Source organism: Mauremys mutica, chromosome 5 (genome assembly GCF_020497125.1).
Source record: "Mauremys mutica isolate MM-2020 ecotype Southern chromosome 5, ASM2049712v1, whole genome shotgun sequence".
Taxonomy (NCBI): Eukaryota; Metazoa; Chordata; order Testudines; family Geoemydidae; genus Mauremys; species Mauremys mutica.
The window spans coordinates 4,220,695-4,233,664 of NC_059076.1; the positions used below are offsets into that span (position 1 = coordinate 4,220,695).

At 49.8% G+C, this 12,970-nt stretch overlaps 1 protein-coding gene across 1 annotated transcript in view; it reads right to left on the reverse strand.

The window, feature by feature from the left end:
• The window catches only part of TNKS (tankyrase), a 323,782-nt gene that overhangs the window by 130,499 nt on the left and 180,313 nt on the right, over window positions 1–12,970 (reverse strand). The gene's annotated exons all lie outside the window — the stretch shown is intronic.

The following is a 12,970-nucleotide window of genomic DNA, read 5'->3' on the forward strand; positions in this document are numbered from 1 at the left end:
TCGGGCCGCAAGGGAGCAGGGACATGCTGGCTGCTTCTGGAAGCAGTGTGGGGCCAGGGCAGGCAAGGAGCCTGCCTTAGCCTCTCGGTGCCGTCAAACTTTTAGCAGCCTAAAATCTCCAAGATTGGCTTCAACAGCCTCCGGGAGATGGAGACTCCCGGAGAAACTGGGAGGATTGGCAACCCTATGCAGCTCCCACTGACTTCAGTGGGAGCTGCTTGGTGCTCAACACTTTTGAAAGTCTTATTCAGGAAGTTTCGTATAAACTCAAAGCCTAACTTTAAGATCCTATTTTTGGACATCTTGGCTATAGTTCTTAAATTTAAGAAATGAAGCTACAGAGAGTCAAATTACTGCCACCAGGTCTGCATATGTGACTCTGGGAATCCATGAGAAAAGATTTTGGGAGACTACAACTTCTCCCTTATTTTTAAAGCTAGATAGCAGTCAACTTTATGGCAACCAAAGGGAAATTAAACCATCTACTTCCCTCTTCAAGTAGCTGCTCCTGTAAATTGCTAAAAAGAGGAACTGGTGTCTTTTCTGCACCTATGAATCATAGAAATGTAGGACTGGAAGGGACCTCAATAGGTCATCTAGTCCAGTCCCTTGCACTGAGACAAGATGAATTTGGCAGCATGTGACCTCCAGAAGAAGAAAGAGGAGCGTCCATGTACCAGCAATGGAGATAGAGATGAGCAACCGTTTTCATGTTCTTTCCACAGGTACTCATGTGGAGAGTGGACTAAATGATACATTTGAGGGAAGGGAGCAGAAGGAGACTCCACCAATTGGAAGGCATGAGATGCACTGTCCTAGGGATGGGGGTTCCACGACCACCGCTCCCAAGAGAAGGAGGAGGGTGGTGGTGGTAGGGGACTCCCTCCTCAGGGGACTGAGTCATCTATCTGCCGCCCCGACTGAGAAAACCGAGAGGTCTGCTGCTTACCAGGAGCTAGGATTCACGATGTGACGGAGAGACTGCCGAGACTCATCAAGCCCTCGGATTGCTACACCTTCCTGCTTCTCCACGTGGGCACCAATGATACTGCCAAGAATGACCTTGAGCAGATCACTGCAGACTATGTGGCTCTGGGAAGAAGGATAAAGGAGTCTGAGGTGCAAGTGGTGTTCTTGTCCATCCTCCCTGTGAAGGGAAAAGACCTGGGTAGAGATCGTTGAATTGCGGTAGTCAACTAAATAGCTACGCAGGTGGTGTCGGAAAGAAGGCTTTGGATTCTTCGACCATGGTATGGTGTTCCAAGAAGGAGGAGTGCTAGGCAGAGATGGGCTCCATCTAACGAAGAGCAGCTTCGCAAGCAGGCTGGAGAAACTAGTGAGGAGGGCTTTAAACTAGGTTCACTGGGGGAAGGAGACCAAAGCCCTGTGGTAAGTGGGGAAATGGGATACCGGGAGCAGGCACGAGCAGGGAAGCTCAAGAGGGGAGGACTCCTGTCTCAGACTGAGAAAGCGGGACAATCAGCGAGTTATCTTAAGGCCTATACACAAATGCAAGAAGCCTGGGAAACAAGCAGAGGGAGAACTGGAAGTCCTGGCACAGTCAAGGAACTATGATGTGATTGGAATAACAGAGACTTGGTGGGATAACTCACAAGACTGGAGTACTGTCATGGATGGGTATAAACTGTTCAGGAAAGACAGGCAGGGCAGAAAAGGTGGGGGAGTTGCATTGTATGTAAGAGAGCAGTATGACTGCTCAGAGCTCCGGTATGAACCTGCAGAAAAACCTGAGAGTCTCTGGATTAAGTTTAGAAGTGTGAGCAACAAGGGTGATGTCGTGGTGGGAGTCTGCTATAGACCACCAGACCAGGGGGATGAGGTGGGCGAGGCTTTCTTCCGGCAACTAGCAGAAGTTACTAGATTGCAGGCCCTTGGTCTTGTTGGTGTCACTAGGCATGACTCTAGGTAACTCAGGAGGGTGGAAAACCATAAGTGTCAATAAAGCCTTCTGTAGTAGGCCTGAATGAACTAAAGTCACTCCATGTCTGACCAAAGCGCTTCCATGTTTATGTTTGAACTTTAATCAACCTAGCAGGCCAGTAACCGAGAATGGAATGTACAACAGCTAGCTCAGCCGTGGTACTGCCAGGAGATAATTATGGGGCCTGCTTACACCTGGCTAAGGGGGGGGCAGAATAACAGATCAAAGAAATAAAACAAGATAACTGTTCACAGAAGAGTTACTAACGAGCTAAAGTGGTTTTTGCCAAGTATGACTTAACTGCTTAATGTAATTGCTATTGCAAAGTGTATTTGCTGCAGGTGGGGGGAGAGGAGGAGTGTGGGGGTAATGGGAATGCTTAGCTGAAGTTATGTATAAAGAGAGAAAAACCGCTTGTATCTGAGTGCAGGATTTGAGAATGCTTTTTCTCCCTGGCACCTTTTTGGGCTCAAATAAACCTGGTTTGCTTCTCCACCCTGGTGTGTTAATTAGTGCGGCGCACACCGGGCAACGAACCCCCACTGTTGCTGTCCTCGGCCCTCTGTGCCGGCAACAGTCTCATGGGAGACTTCAATCACCCTGATATCTGCTGGGAGAGCAATACAGCGGTACACAGACAAGCCAGGAAGTATAGGGGACAATTTCCTGGTGCAAGTGCTGGAGGAACCAACTAGGGGCAGAGCTCTTCTTGACCTGCTGCTCACAAACTGGGAAGAATTAGTAGGGGAAGCAAAAGTGGATGGGAACCTGGCAGGCAGTGACCATGAGATGGTCGAGTTCAGGATCCTAACACAAGGAAGAAAGGAGAGCAGCAGAATACAGACCCTGGACTTCAGAGAAGCAGACTGACTCCCTCAGGGAACTGATGGGCAGGATCCCCTGGGAGACTAACATGAGGGGGAAAGGAGTCCAGGAGTCCAGGAGACCAGGCTGTATTTTAAAGAATCCTTATTGAGGTGCTCCTGGCACTGAGGCTCCTGCTGCAGTAGGGCAGCCAACCCCCGCAGCCTCCACTCAAAGCTTACTCCGTTCGGCCCTCCCTCTCCCTGCCACCAATCAGCAGTTTCAATCAGCTGTTTGCCCGCAGGAGAGCAGCCCCAGCATGCTCACCTGGGGAGAGGAGGCAGAAAAGAGGTGGAGTGGGGCCTTGGGGAGGGGGGTGGAACAAGCAGACCTACTCTGACTGCAGAGCCAGGCTGAAAAAAGAAGGTGCTGCTCAGCTCCCAGGACTTTGCAGCTGGACACCACCTTCTGGGTCCTAGTGCTGGCTGAGCTCCCTTCCGTGCGCTGGGAGCCATCCTTGATCTTATACAACAGTGAGTGCCCGTGGTGGGGCAGGCAGGGCAGGGGGACAGAGGCAGTGGGGAAGGAAGCGGGTGGGATGGGGAGGAGATGGAGTGGTGGGGAAGGAGGATGGGGATGGGGAGGAGATGGAGGGGTGGGGAAGGGAGATGGGATGGGGAAGAGAAGGGGATGGGGGAAGCGGGGGCAGGGGCACAGAGGCAGTGGGGAAGGAAGCGGGTGGGATGGGGAGGAGATGGAGTGGTGGGGAAGGAAGCGGGTGGGATGGGGAGGAGATGGAGTGGTGGGGAAGGGAGATGGGATGGGGAAGAGAAGGGGATGGGGGAAGCGGGGGCAGGGGGACAGAGGCAGTGGGGAAGGAGGATGGGGATGGGGAGGAGATGGAGTGGTGGGGAAGGGAGATGGGATGGGGGAAGCGGGGGCAGGGGGACAGAGGCAGTGGGGAAGGAAGGGGGTGGGATGGGGAGGAGATGGAGGGGTGGGGAAGGAAGGGAGATGGGATGGGGAAGAGAAGGGGATAGGGCAGGGATCTGCAATCTTTGGCCCACGGCCCGCCAGGGTAAGCCCCCTGGCGGGCCGGGCCGGTTTGTTTACCTGCCACGTCCGCAGGTTCGGCCGATCGCAGCTCCCACTGGCTGTGGTTCACTGCTCCAGGCCAATGGAGGGGCTGCAGGATGAGGGATGTGCTGACCGCGGCTTCTCACAGCCCCCATTGGCCTGGAGCGGCAAACCACGGCCAGCAGGGAAGCTGCTATAAATGTGAGGTGTCTTGCAGAGGACCCCGGGTCTCGTCTTAACATCGGCGCATCGATCCGGATCGGCAGAAGCCCAGCTCCACCTCTCCCCCATCTAACTCACCTGGCCAGTGAAGTTAAGGGGAGCAACTAGTTGGTAACAACAACAGGACAGTGTGTTTGTGTGTGTGTATGTGAGTGCATGAGTGTAATATAGATTATATGCATATGATACAGTATTGATTGATGCCACATTCATTGGTAATACATGTATTTGCCTTATTCCCCGTGAAAAGATCCTGTGCAGTACTTTAAGTACAACCACCCCACCTTCCCTGCACCCAGACTCCCCCCCGCCGCTGAGCTCCAACCACTGGGTCCCCCCTGCAGACTCCCATTGCCCCTGCACCTGGCACCTCCCTGTGCATCCAGACCCCCCCACTGAGCTGCCTGCACCCAGACTGCCCCCCCACAGAACCCTCTTCCCCCCATCTGGATACCCCCACACTAAGTCCCTCTGCACTCGGATCCTGCTGCCGGGCTGAGCCTCCCTATCCACATCTGGGGTGCCTGGAGCAAAAGGGGAGGGCCACAGGGTGTTTCTGTGGCAGGGTCAGGTTCAGTCTCACTGCCAAGTCCCTGTCCCGGGGGGGCGGGGGAGGCTGCAGGGTGATCTCCCACCTCCATGCAGCCAGTGGCCTGTGCTCCCCACTGCCGTGGGGGAGCTTCCACATTTATTTATTATAAAAAAAAATCAGAATTTTAAAATATTCTGCACAGAATTTGATGCAGAATTCCCTCAGGAATATGGGGCACTGTACAGCTGTGATGGTGGGATTGTGAAGGGGGTGCTGGACAGTAGGGGATCTGTGGATGGGGGGCTGGGCAGGGTGCTGTGCAGTTGTGTGGTGCGAGGTCAGCGGGAGGGGGTCTCTAGGCAGGGAGTGCTGGGCATAGCGATCTGTGGGGGAAGTCTCTGTGTGAGGGGGCACTGGCATAAGGGCAGGGCACTGGGCAGGGGGGCAGTGTGGAAGGGGCACGCTGGCAGCACAGGGCTGGGGGGGCAGTGTGCATCTAGCAGTTTTGGGTTTGTAAACAGTGCCCTTGTGCTGGGCTGAGTGGGGCCACTCCCACTGTGCCTCGGTGCTGGGGCCGGCTTTGTTCAATATCTTCATTAATGATCTGGAGGATGGCATGGACTGCACCCTCAGCAAGTTTGCAGATGACACTAAACTGGGAGTGGTAGATACGCTGGAGGGTAGGGATAGGATACAGAGGGACCTAGACAAATTAAGAGAATTGGGCCAAAAGAAACCTGATGAGATTCAACAAGGACAAGTGCAGAGTCCTGCACTTAGGACAGAAGAATCCCATTCACTGCTACGGACTAGGGACCGAATGGCTAGGAAGCAGTTCTGCAGAAATAGACCTAGGGGTTACAGTGGCTGAGAAGCTGGATATGAATCAGCAGTGTGCCCTTGTTGCCAAGAAGGCTAACAGCATTTTGGGCTGTATAAGTAGGGGCATTGCCAGCAGATCGAGGGACATGATCATTCCCCTCTATTTGACATTGGTGAGGCATCATCTGGAGTACTGTGTCCAGTTTTGGCCCTCACACTATAAGGAGGATGTGGAAAAATTGGAAAGAGTCCAGCGGAGGGCAAAAAAAAAAAAAAGATTATGGGGCTGGAGCACATGACTTATGAGGAGAGGCTGAGGGAACTGAGATTGTTTAGCCTGCAGAAGAGAAGAGTGAGGGGGGATTTGATAGCTGCTTTCAACTACCTGAAAGGGGGTTCCAAAGAGGATGGATCTAGACTGTTCTCAGTGGTAGAAGATGACAGAACAAGGAGTAATGATCTCAAGTTGCAGTGGGGGAGGTTTAGGTTGGATATTAGGAAAAACTTTTTCACTAGTAGGGTGGTGAAGAACTGGAATGGGTTACCTAGGGAGGTGGTGGAATCTCCTTCCTTAGAGGTTTTTAAGGTCAGGCTTGACAACGCCCTGGCTGGGATGATTTAGTTGGGTTTGGTCCTGCTTTGTGCAGGGGGTTGGACTAGATACCTCCTGAGGTCCCTTCCCACCCTGATATTCTATGATTCTATGATTATCTTCTATACTATCCCTGAAAAATGTTTGTTCTAAACCAGGGGTAAGCAAACTTTTTGACCTGAGGGCCACATCTGGGTGGGGAAATTACATGCAGGGTCTTGAATGTGGGGCTGGGGTAGGGTTTGGAGGGCAGGAGGGAGTGTGGGGTGTGGGAGGGGATGTGGTGTGCAGGAAGGGGCTCAGGGCCAGGGGTTGGGGTACAGGAGGGGTGTGGATTGTACAAGGGAGCTCAGGGCAGGGGATTGGGGTGCAGGAGGGTGTGGGGTGCAGGCTCTGGCCCGGCGCCGCTTAGCTTGAGCAGCACCAAGGTGGCAGCGGCATGCAGTGTGACTGAGGCAGGCTCCCTGCCTGCTCTGGCCCTGCACCGCTCCTGGAAGTGGCCAGCACCATGTCCCTGTGGCCTCTGGAGGGGAGGGGGCGCCAGAGGGCTCCGTGCACTTCCCTCGCCTGCGGGTACCTCCTCCGAAGCTCCCATTGGCCATGGGTCCCCGTGGTTCTAAAGATAATTTAATTAAGATACATTATAGCTCAAAGATAGCTCACCATGGAATAGGGATTATAAATTCTAATTCTATAGTATGAGACAATATATTCATGTAATGTTTAAGAAAGTTTAAGAAAAGTTTTGTAAATAGTTCATGGATTAGGGGACCCAGTCTTATGGGGTTCCAGGGGCTTCTGTACAGATTATTTAGGTTAATCTTTCTGTCTACCCAATGGGACTCAGTGCTCAGTCTAGAAGGTACCATCAGAGATGCTTAGTTTTGCAGTTCTCACTGTGGATTTGTGTCTCTTGAGATAACATGCTTGTTAAGAGCAAAAATGTTTTAAAATAAACAAATAAGTAAATAAATAATATATAGAGGTGAGAAACAACAGACCTCAAGCCTATTGTCCCGCTGCAAATTTGTGTACATAGAGTCAATCCCTTACCTCTCTGTAAAAGTGCAAAGTTTCAAAAAGTTTAATGAATAGAAGATCGTTGGGAGAAGAAGTCTGGAGATAAATGTGAGAAGGGAGGGACAGGCAGGAGAAGCAAAAATGAAAGTGTTTGAGCAGCATATTCCAGAAGTCTTGAGCTCTTTCTGAGTATAACCTTCGTTGATTTGAGATCTACCATATCTCAAATCACTACAAGGGAAAACCTATAATGGCAGCAGGCCATACAAGAGACCCAGTTTGGGAATATTTCAATGAAGTTCCTCTACCTGTGGGTAAGACAGGGATGAGTGCAAAATGCAAACAGTGAAACAAAGAAGCGCGAGGCCTGGTTGCCCAAATGAAACAACATCATGAGAAGTGTTGCTTCTCAGGAGGAAGCTGCGTTGAAGATGATGAAAGGAACATGTCTGAACATGGAGGATCTTCAGGTTAGTAACAACCAACAAGAATGCACTTTTATGTAGAAATCTATGATTAAATCGAGTCTTCCTGACTAGTAATTTAAATCAAATCTATCTCGTAGCAAACTGTGTATAGTTTGTATAGTTTCCTCCCACTATGTCCAATTCTTTTGCAAACTCTACATTTTAAATGGCAAAATATTTTGCTACTTAAACACTGCCCAATAATTAAAATCATACCTTTTACTTCACCTAATTAATAAGAATGTCATTTTAACTGAGTGCAATTGTCCCACTTTTATTCATAGAATCATAGAATCTCAGGGTTGGAAAGGACCTCAGGAGGTCATCTAGTCCAACCCCCTGCTCAAAGCAGGACCAAACCCAACTAAATCATCCCAGCCAGGGCTTTGTCAAGCCTGACCTTAAAAACCTCTAAGGAAGGAGATTCCACCACCTCCCTAGGGAACCCATCCCAGTTCTTCACCACCCTCCTAGTGAAAAAGTTTTTCCTAATATCCAACCTAAACCTCCCCCTCTGCAACTTGAGACCATTACTCCTTGTTCTGTCATCTTCTACCACTGAGAACAGTCTAGATCCATCCTCTTTGGAACCCCCCCTTCAGGTAGTTGAAAGCAGCTATCAAATCCCCCCTCATTCTTCTCTTCTGCAGGCTAAACAATCCCAGTTCCCTCAGCCTCTCCTCAGAAGTCATGTGTTCCAGCCCCCTAATCATTTTTGTTGCCCTCCGCTGGACTCTCTCCAATTTATCCACATCCTTCTTGTAGTGTGGGGCCCAAAACTGGACACAGTACTCCAAATGAGGCCTCACCAGTGCTGAATAGAGGGGAATGATCACATCCCTCGATCTGCTGGAAATGCCCCTACTTATACAACCCAAAATGCCATTAGCCTTCTTGGCAACAAGGGCACACCGTTGACTCATAGTCAGCTTTTCGTCCACCGTAACCCCTAGGTCCTTTTCTGTAGAACTGCTGCCCAGCCATTCGGTCCCTAGTCTGTAAGAGTGAATGAGATTCTTCTGTCTTAAGTGCAGGACTCTGCACTTATCCTTGTTGAACCTCATCAGGTTTCTTTTGGCCCAATTCTCTGATTTGTCTAGGTCCCTCTGTATCCTATCCCTACCCTCCAGCATATCAACCACTCCTCCCAGTTTAGTGTCATCTACAAACTTGCTGAGAGTACAGTCCACACCATCCTCCAGATGTTAAGGGGTCCTGACTCTGTGTCCCAGCTCCCAGCCCCGCCAACTCCCGGAGGCCCCTCCCTGTGCCCCCAGGTCAGAGGCCCCTCCCTCTGCCCCCCAGGTCCCAGACTCCCAGTTCTTAGCTCCCACCTCCACCAGTTCTCAGGGTGTCCCTCACATCTTCAAGATCCCCCCTCCTGAATGCCACACTCTGACCCTCTCAGTTCTCCATGCTCCCCAGCTCTCAGGGGCTCCCCTTTTTCTTGCTCATCCCAAAGGGAGGTGTAAGTGCAGGGGTGTGGGGATATTTTGGGAGTGAAACTTCCACCATCACCCACCCTAGCTTCCACCACTGCACTGGAGCATTTGCATTTTAACCCCCCTCCCCTGCCACCTAATATCCCACCTTTCCTGGGACTGGGGAGGGGCACTTGAATACTGGGGATAATCAGGATTGGGGTGTGGGGAGATATCTGCCCTTCTGAAGCCCCCACGTCACTGCCCCCTCCTCCCCGCATCCCCACACCAGTGAAATTATCTAGACACCTCTGGTTCCCTCCCCCCTTTCTGGGTCTCTCAGGTCACCATGCGCCCCTGCCACCACAGCCCCCTGGTGCCCTCCTGTCACTGCGGCTCCCCTTGGGCTGCCGACCCTCTGGGACTCTGGCAGAGGAGCTGGATGCCATGCTGAGTGGGAGAGGTTGGCAGGTGCAGGAGAGGTACGACTCTGCCCCAGAGCCCGGTGGAGTAGGGTGGACCTGGACCCCACCTGCCACCCCACCCTTGGGGTGGCAGCCTCCCCTCGCCAGGTCCAGTGGCCTGCGCTCATAGGGTGTCCCCTGAAGCTAGGCCATCTGACCCCTGGGGTTTGCTCTGTCTCTGCAGCTAGAGACCGGAACTCATTAACTACTGGAGTTTGCTCTGTCTCTGTCTTAAGAGATCAGGGCTAATTGCCTACTGGCTTTGCCCCGTCTCTGCCACAAGAGACCAGGACTAATTGACTGCTGGGTGTGCTCTGGCTCTGCACCCAGAGACTAGAGCCAATTGACTACTGGTTTGCTCTGGCTCTGAAACCCGAACCCAGAGCTAATTGCCTACTGGTGTTGCCCTCTCTCTACGTTAAGAGATCTGGGCTAATTGACTGCTGGCTTGCCCTGTCTCTGCACCAAGGGACCAGGGCTGATGGACTCCTGGCTGATGATTGCTCTGGCCCTGCAACTAGAGCCCAGAGCTAACTGATTGCGGGGTTTCCTCTGTCTCCAGAGGCCAGAGCTAATTGACTACTGTGTTTGCTCCACCTCTGGCTGGAGGTCCTGGAGCTACTTGTTTCCTGTGTGGGCTCTGAGCTCTGCCACACTAAGCTGTGCGCAGCCTCGGCTTCAAGGGCCTGAGAGCTATAAACGGTTGGCTGCTTAGCCTGTTAGACCGGTCGGGATGTCAACACCTAACACTAATTCCCCTGATAGTAGGTGGAGGCCCTGATGATGTAGTGAGGTGGTGTAGCCTCTCTCCGACCTAAAGGAGGAGGGACAACCACCACACCACTACAATCTGTTATCACTTGAACTGTAGAAGTGGGAACACTGCAGCATATTTAGCTGGACACACAAACTGTTAACATTACATATCCCAATGTATTAGGAGAATAATGCAAATCTTTAAACCCATGTAAAAAAACCATGGCAAATTAAATTAGTTGTCTGGCAAATCTATAAAAAAAACTGGCCAGGCTGGTGAAATATCAACCAGGTGGTAACCCTACATGCTCCCTATAGAGGCGCACACCAATGCCATATACCAAGACATACAAGTGATTTTCTAATGGCTAGGGTACTTAAAAGGGGTGTAACTCCACTTTACAAAACTAAAGTAAATGCTTATGTAAGATGCTCGTGTTATTTTAAAGTTTTATGGTCTCTGTAAGCCATGAAAAGCAGGTAGCACGCATTTAGCATTGGCCTGCTAAACCCAGGGTTGTGAGTTCAATCCCTGAGAGGGCCATTTAGGGATCGGGGAGGGGAGCTGGGGATTGGTCCTGCTTTGAGCAGGGGGTGGACTAAATGACCCCCTGAGGTCCCTTCCAAACCTGATATTCTATGATCTAAGCAGAGATCATTGTACACAGGATGGCAATCACTGCCAGCTTTTATACACCAGATTTGTACTAAAACAGACATTTTCCTTTAACATTTCTGAAAATGAGCTGCTTGGGAGTTTGAGAAGTACGGCAATGTTTTAAGTAAAGAAATGTACCAGGGATTGATGTTATTTTCACTTAACCTTCTTATTATCATGTTCATACTTCTTACAAAACTCATTTGCAGTAAATTAAGGTAAATCAATTTGTAAGAAATGCAATAAAAATATAAAGATATAGAAAAGCACCACCAAATACTGCTGATAGTGAGATGGAATACTGAGAGCCCAGTACGTACAAAGTCATATCACATTAATCCATTAGAACACCGTCCAATTACTTCCTGACCATTTTGCATTACAACCACCAGAGATGCCCTGTCTTCCTGTCACTCCAAACCAAGTCACTAGCCACTCGCTTGAGGTTGCAAAAGTTCCCCTGAATAAGCTTGTAAAATGGCAGATTCATGATGAATAGCGGCAATTCAGATGACACTTTCTCAGGGCATAGCCCTATTCAAAAGTCCTGAATTAGACACTGAACTAAGCAACATCAACCCCGGAACGACGTCGGGATATGACACTATTTTGCCAGAGTTGGAATCAACGCCTGTTAATGGCTATCCAAAATCCTGACACAGCTTGTTAAGGAGAGGATCTAGAGGATGTGAAAAGTGATCACCCTTCTAAAACCTGGAGAGGACCCACACAATGCTGCAAGCTACCAACCAAACTCTCTGCTATCTGTCATCTTAGAAGTCCCAGAGTGGCTTATCCTCCAGTGTATATCTCCAGAGGTAGAGGCAACTCTCAGCATCAACCAAGCTGGCTTCTGGAAGGGTTGAACCACATGTGACCAAATCCCAGCCCTTTCTACATATATAGGAAATGGGTTTCAACAGAGCTTGAAGACAGGAACTGTTTTCTTGGACCTGACAGAGTCCTTTGATACAGTATGGCACACTGATCTTCTGGTAAAACTGTCAAGAGCTCTCCCAGTATGGGTGGTGGACATAGTTGAACTTCTACTTTGTAACAGGAATTTTGGGGTACTGTGATAGGGTGCATTGTCACAAACTTTATGTCCCAGAAAATCTAAGTTTTCCACAGGAAAATTTCAAATTTGCTGGAAAAAATATTTTCTTTGGAAAATCATTTCCAGCCTTGTGGTGCTCCCTGGGCTACCAGACACCTGACTACCAGGCTCATCAGTAGCCCAGAAATCTCAGCTTCCAGGCTCCCAGAGATGCCTGGCTTCCAGGTTCGCCAATCTCTTTGCATGGTGGGGTGCTTATGTTCTTATGATTCCAGGCAGCTAGGGGAGCCTTAGAAATGTGTCAAAAAGATCAAAAAAATGTCATTTTGAATTTTTTTAAACAAATTTTGGAAATGTTAATGTTCTGTTCCATTTCAGAGTGATTTTTTTAATTTTTAATTTCCTCCTGAACAGGAATTCCATTTTCTAGCCTGCTCTAGTCAGAATACCAACACAGGTTCCAAAATCTTAGAAACACAGGCACTGGAAACAGTTATCAGCATGGCAACGTACATTCTGAAATACTAGAAACACTGGGACTAGTGCATAGAATCACAGAATACCAGGGTTGGAAGGGACCTCAGGAGGTCATCTAGTCCAACCCCCTGCTCAAAGCAGGACCAATCCCTAACTAAATCCCCAAATGGCCCCCTCAAGGATTGAATTCACAACCCTGGGTTTAGCAGGCCAATGGCTCAAACCACTGAGCTATCCCTCCCCCATTGTAGTGCTGGGGGAAAGAAGTACTCAAGCACCTGAGCAAGGCACCAAAAGACATAGCAAAGCAAAAGCATCAAAGTGCTAAACATACATAGAATTTAAAATGGAACTCAGACCCCACTGAAAGGCAGAACTCAGAGAAAAAGATGCATAATGCCTTCAAATCTGGCCAGCAAGATAAGGAACTGGAGGATCATCAGAGAGATTCTTGTGAGGAGAATCTTTGCTTCACATGGTCAAGAAGGAACTTACTGGAAGGTTCTAAGAGCAGTAGGTAAACTCAAAATATGGTACACAACATCCAACAGGGGCTAGCTCACACTCTATCCTTGGGGACCAATATATTTCTCAAGAGCTCAAGGATTTCTGCCCATCTCACACTCGGGAACTGAGAACATATGTGAGAATCCTAGAAG